Raw genomic sequence first — 7,062 nt, forward strand, 5'->3', positions numbered from 1 at the left:
ATATACTAATAGTATGCTGATGAATGAACTATACACAATATGAGTATACATAATTTAAGTATGCACATATATAAATATACTTGAAATATAAGTATATACACATGTGTGTTTAAACATATACAATATCTGAAAGATTAGCTAATATAGGAAAAAATTACTGTCATTATCTCTAGCTGGTAAGACTGTATGTCATTTAGAATTTTCCTTTGTAATACCTATACTTTCTATTTTCTTCAATAGCTTTTCATTTATCTAATAAAACATTAAAAATCAAAAGAAAATTGCTTGAAGCAAAAGCTTTACTGACAAATATAACACTAGCCCTAGTGTTAGTGTTCTGAGTCATGAAAAACCCGTTATATGCTAGCTTTTAAAATGCCTCTAATAGGACTTGGAATAGAGAAGAAGGCAAGAGCTTCATTATGTTTTTATGCCATTCCCTCTCACACCAGTAATTCTGTTAATAACTGTAGAACGTTCTTTCTCCATTCTGGGACTCTGATCTGGAAATCGGAGAACAAAGGGAAAACAAAGGGCTGTGTCGCTCCAGCCTTTCCCCATCTCCTCTGTTGCCCGGTGAGCCTTCGTCCAGTGAACCCCACGGTCCTCTCTTCAGGACCACGCCCCCCACGTGCGCTCTCCTCTCGGTGCCCCCCTCCTCTTCCCGGTCTTCCTCAGCGCGCTAGGTTCCTCAGCATCGCCATGTAAGACCCTCCATCATCTTGCACCACCGTCTTCAGTTTCAGTCTAACCCCTCCCTCGAACCAAAAGCGGATCACTGCAGCCGACCTGCAGACACACCCTGAGCAGTCTTCCATTGCCTTGCTTACCTCACCTCCACGCCTCACCTCACTCTCCATCTTCTGACCCCTCTCTTTCCTTAAAGGTCTGGATCAGTTGCCCCGCCCCCGCCGGTGCTCCGCTTCTTACACACACACACACACACACGCACACACACACTTTTCTCGGCTATCCCCAATCCTGTGATTCTTCTCCTGTTTTATCTTCAAGAGCACCTCTTGTCTACCAGCTGTTCTCAGCAGAAGAACTTAAGAGACTGGTATAGTTTCACCGAATCCCCTAAGAGCAGAGCTTACTTCCTCCTAGTCAGGCCCTCCTGGTGCCTCGGAGAGCAATGCATGCCTTTGGCCCTCACTAGGTGTTTGCTGATGCTCGTGCCTCTATGACAGTCTCATAAGAAAAAGCATATAAATATAGCTTTCAAAACCCAGCAGTGAGAGCATGACTGCCTCTGAGCCCAGCGGCCCACCTCCTGAGTCATCACAAGTTCCTTACCGTCTCTGAGTCTGTTTCTTCATGTGTAAAATGGGCATGATGATGGCACCTGCCTCACAGACCTGGGGTGAGGATGAAATGAATCATGTGACGCACTCGCTGTTTGCAAGTTGTCAAACAAGGTTAACTCTTGTCATGATTAGCTGTCATGTAAACTAACTCCTCCTTCAAAATCACGTAGGCCGTGAGCACACAGTCTGTCTCATAGTCCATGGCTATGTGAACACAGTTGTTGTTTCTTTTTTTTTAATTATTTTTTTTATCTTAGAAGCCTAGTTCTTTGTTTTGCAAATAATTTAATTGATAATACATCTGCTTGTGTCATCTTCAATTTTTTTTCATCAATGTGTCGTACTTTTGGAGTACAGGTCTTTTGTCTCTTTAGGTAGGTTTATTCCTAGGCATTTTATTGTTTTTGATGCAATGGTAAATAGGATTGTTTCTTTAGTTTCTCTGTCTGATCTTATGTTGTTAGTGTGTAGAAATGCAACAGATTTCTGTGTATCAATTTTGTATCCTGCAATTTTACCAATTTCATTGATGAGTTCTAATAGTTTTCTGGTAGTGACTTTAGGATTTTCTATGTATAGTGTCATGTCATGTGCAAAGAGTGACAGTTTTACCTCTTTCCCAATGGATTGCTTTTATTTCTTTTTCTTCTCTGATTGCTGTAGCTAGGACTTCCAAAACTATGCTGGGGAAAAAAAAAAGTGGCGAGGGTGGACATCCTTGTCTTGCTCCTGATTTTAGAGCGACTGCTTTCAGCTTTTCAGCTTTTTCAGGTATGATGTTAGCTGTAGATTTGTCATATATGGCCTTTCTTGTGTTGAGGTATGCATTCCCTCTGTGTCCACTTTCTGGAGAGTTTTTATCATCTGTGGGGCCAACACAATTTAGAAGTGCACATGCTGCTGAGGACCAAGGATGATGTGTTGATGATGTGACTGCTTTAAAATGCACCCAGAGTTTGTTTTAATCAGGTGTGCTGCCATGGGAAACGCAGAGACGACTGCCTTTGAAGGCAGAGTTTGTTACTCAGTGTCCCCAAGAGGAAGGGACACCCCACGCCATGCAGAGCCCCATGGAGAAGCACCCGGGTGGTCAGGAGGCAGGAATGAGGGGGACAGCACGGCGGAGCCTTTGTTATTAGAGTGGCGGGGTGGGGCTGTTGTGTGGAGGTGTCCCTTGTCAGGGAACAAGACACAAATGTTGGTGTTTGTGGGTGAAGGATCTGTAACGTTAGTTCTGTGTGCTTGTGAAACCCAGGGATGGTAGGGACGTAAACAACGTTGCCTGTTAGTTTGGGCCGTGATTTCAAGACACTAAATTGTCAATTACAGAATATCAACACTGATGACTGCAGCAGCCCACGCTGACTGCTCTCCATAATTGCTCTTTCCTTTAGTTTTCAGTGGCACCTTCCTCTCTGCCACTGTGGCTCTTCCTCTTTTTGAAGTGGCTCTGCCGGGCCCTGGGTTTTATTTCGATCTCCCATTCTTTGGCCCATTTTTGTTTATCTTTCTCCTACTGTTTGACCCTGTTTCTATTATACCCAATGAAAGGTTTTCTCAGTTTTCTACTTCCTTCTATCTATGAGGGCTGTTCCTTTTCACAGTCAAGACTAGAAACTTGGGAAACAGAAGGAAGCCAAGGCTGCGTTGCCATGTCAACCCAAGGCAGAGCTGACTTTTCAGCATCGCACACTCATCTCCCTGGCTTAGGGACGAACGGGGTGCTGGAGAATGGGTTTTGCGCACCCGAAAGGCTTTCAGCAGTTATCAAGGGTGCCAAAGCTTTGTCTCTGGGCCAGCCTGTGCTGTGGCTCCAGTGAACTGCCGAGTGAGATCTGGTGACATTGACCTTGTTTTGGGGGTAGAACCCAACCATGGCCCGACATAGTTGTCCCCATCTGCCTTTTCTGCAGAGAAGTCCCACTTAATACCCACGCCAGTCCATGGCTGGATAATCACAGGAAATCCTGACTCCACTCAGCTGAAAAGAAAGACTTCTCAAAGAAGAATTTCAGGCTTTCTTATTATTTCCCCTTTTCTTGTAGTCTGGCTCTGTGCCTTTATTCTGCTTTCTTTTCTCCCTGCACGTCCCACCTCCCCCCTCCCCCCACCGTCCTCTGTTTAGATGAACAGGAGACCCCTAATATGCAGCCGCCCACTCTGACTTGGTTGAACTTCTTTTCTCTTTTTCTGTAGGGAGAAAAAATTAGATTTTACTATATGGCCTTTGATTACTATTTTAGTTTTCGCCTTTTTTTTTTTTTTTTTTTTTTGAGGTAGGGAAACTCACTACTAAGTGGCAAGCTCTCTGGTTTTCATGTCTGCTCTGTTTTAGGGGGTGGTGGAGAGGTTCTCACCTGATGACCCCCATTACTGAGTGATGGCATCAGAGAGAGGGGGAGTCACCCAGAGTTCTAGAGGGGACTCTCGATGTTCGTGTCTATTTACGAGCAGAAAGACAGAATCAACAGGAACCCTGGAATTTCCCTCCCAGTAACTGTCTTTCTTTGATTCTGGCTTTTGTGTCCCCAAAAACTAGGCAGCCTGCTATTTGCAGGTCTCCGTTGCTTCCCGTGTCCTGCTGTGACCTCAGCAAGTAGAACAGAACAAAGGGTCCTGGCAGTGCTTGTTACGGAGAGCAGGGTGGGGCCGACCAGACCCACCCGCGTTCCAGCCTAGATTTGAGACCAAAACGCAGCTGCAGGTTGCTTCATTTGACTGAAGCAAATGCAGTCCGTTTTCATCTTCTCTGACATTTATTATCCTGAGGAGGGGCTCTCAGGGGAAAGGACATTAGCCACAAATATGACAAGGTGAAAGGACAATGAGTCTGGTCTGAAGCATTGTATTCCAACGGTTGACAGCCCAGGTTCATCCATCAATATTATTGACTTGGCCAAGCTTCAGGGTGGAGTAATTTCTGTAATGCAATTTAGCTTGTGCCACAGAATGGTGTGTCTGGGATAGAATGTCTGAAGCCGGTCGTCTGTGAGATACATTTTGGGCAACACTCTTAATCTTAAAATTAGAACTGCTTGCAGCCCAGGAAGATGCTTAATTAGATTCATCTCGGAGCCACCAGCTGTTCCTGAGATGCACAGAGACGTCTGAAGTCTCTCTGATTCTGCGGAGACAGGGGAGGGGGCTCTCTGTTTATGAGCCAAGGCTGAGAGACCCTTCAGTGGAAAGCTCTCCAGGCCTGAGTGGCCACGCACACGGAGCTCACGTTTGCTTCTTCCTCTGGCCTCTCTCTCTGCCCTCAGAACCTAAGGAGCTCTTAGTCACGATAGTCTTATGTCCACAGAGGGCTCCTGTGAGTCTGTGCACGACCCGCCCTGTCCCTCCCATTTCCTCCCTCTCGGCATCTCAGGGGTAAACCATGTCTTTGCCAGACTGACATCTGGACCCTGAGGATGTAGTCATGGGGAGGGGACAGGGAGAGAATATGAACGAGGGAAACCACGAGGCAAGAGGGGAAGACGGGAAGAGTTTTTTCTTTTTTTCTTTTCCAGAAAGGCTGAGTCGATCTGTAGAACCACGATTTGGGAGAGAGTAACAAGCCTGGGTGAAGGGAAAATCATGCCGCTGAGACTGAGGCAGTTTCATGGTTTGGGGAGTCCGCGGGGCTGAAATTGTGGATGAAAGAAAGGAGACTTTGAGGAGTGTGGTGATGAGTTGTGAGACTATGAGGAAGATTGGAGAGGAGTTACTAGCCTCTCAGGTTGAGAGGTGAAAGGGGCCTTTAAAAGAGTTTATAACTCAGCCTCCCATTCACAAGGGAACTCTTCTAGGACATTCCTGTGGAATGGCCACCCGGCCTTTACTTGGAAACCTTCGGGAATAGGAGACACACTTTTGTGTTGGCAAGTGTAGCAGACTAGTCTAGAACACAAGTGCTTGAGCCAGACTGCCTGGGTTCAAATCCAGGGGCCACCAGTTCCTGGTGTGGCCCCTTAGGTATGTTACCTAGCAGCTCTGTACCTCAGTTTCTATACTGATGACTTAGGGATGGTGATAGTAGAGGGTTATTTTGAGGATTAATTTTATATATTTGATATTTTTGATTTATTCATGAAGTAAATATGTCACTAAGAGCAGTGCTTGGTCTATAATGACAAGCATAAGTATTTTCTCTTGTTATCATCAGACTGTTCCATGTATAAGAAAGTTCTTTTTCAGATTGAATACTGTACATCTGGCTTCTTTTATTCCTGCCTATTTCTCAGTCCCTGAAATAACTCACCAGTGCTTCTCTGCTTTCCACATTGGTACCCTCCAAACATCTGAAGATGTGTGTCATGTCCCTCTCTGCTTTTCTTCCTTATGTTGTAGAGGAGAGATTATGCAAATGCTGTTCCTTCTGTCCAGAACACTTTGCCTGGTCATGTTCTGACTCAGATTCCTCATTTTTCAAGATACCTTCCCACACCAGAGTAACTTATACAATATTTTACCCATGTTCTCTGAGTCTGAGTAGAAAGATAAAAGAACACAGTACAGATTCTCACAGCCATTTGAATGTGTTACCAGTTCATCATATGCCTTGTTCATCTTGGTAACCCCGGCACCCAGCACAAAAGGCTATTGAATAAATTAGATGGAACAGAGAAGAAGTTGGATGGATGTAAAGTGACAACCTTCTTAAAAGGCACAGAACAGTTCTCTTGGAGAATAAAGTCTTTGGAGCAAGGAGACAGGTGGTAAGATGCTTTTTTAAAATATTTTTAGTGAACAGGCTTGCCTTTGATTCCATCAGCTGACAATTTTGTCCCAATTAGTTCCATCAGAAAGGGAAGTTTTCTTGGAGTTTTGATTTTGCGTTGCTTGTTCAGCTTTCAGACTCTGCTTTGCTCTGCAAATTCCTATTTGGGGAGAATTGAAAAACAAAAGACAAAGAAGCGAGAAAGGGTAAGTGGATCCAGATGGTGAAGAAATCAAGGCAGGCAGTGAAGACAGGGACAGCAGAGGTGGATGAGCCCTTTGGGTCTCAATGTGGGCAGAAGGTCCTTTGGAAGAGCAGAGAGAGAAGACAGTGTTTTGATATTAATAGAAGTCATTGGCTAGAGTGTAAAAGAGTTTAAAAATGGAGCATCGTGTGGAGAGGCTTTTTTAAGGGAAATGTGCTCTGCACTAAAAGTGTTCTCTATTAAGTGTTTTCTTTTGAGACCTGAGTAAAGGTTTTGGTGGCTCTAGATGTGTATTTTCTGCTCTTTTTTTGAATAGGGCGTGGCCTACAGCCCCAACCCTTTGCGATCCCACTTGTATTCCCACTGACCTGCGGTAGCCGGTCGTTTGGGTCAACACCCAAATCCATGGCTGCTCTTGTCCTGTGGACCAGTGAGTGGTGCGTCACGGTAGCACACAGCAGCCCCAAGTAAGAGAACAACTGCTCCACGGAAGTAGCAACTCAGTGTCTCTAAATGTGTGAAATAATGAAGCATGCGTGCAGTTCACAATAGCCCATAGGCCTCTTAAATTTTTCTTTGTATTAATACGGGTTTCCCATTTGGAACCAATCATTAATTACAGTCTGTACCTGGAGACTGGCCCAAAGAGCAAATTATTTTGGGAGTTAAGACCAGAGCAATAATATATCCTTGCCTTTGTTTGTTCCTATAAATTAATGGTCAAAATGTTATCTGAAATAGAAAATCTACGCAAAACGCCAGCATTCTTTTCCAGGCTGGGCTACTGGTTGCCACCAAAAGATATTTGGGTGAAGTCTTTGTTCTGCAAACCTCTTGTAAACCTCTCT

The sequence above is a fragment of the Cervus elaphus genome, chromosome 24 (assembly GCF_910594005.1).
Source record: "Cervus elaphus chromosome 24, mCerEla1.1, whole genome shotgun sequence".
Taxonomy (NCBI): Eukaryota; Metazoa; Chordata; class Mammalia; order Artiodactyla; family Cervidae; genus Cervus; species Cervus elaphus.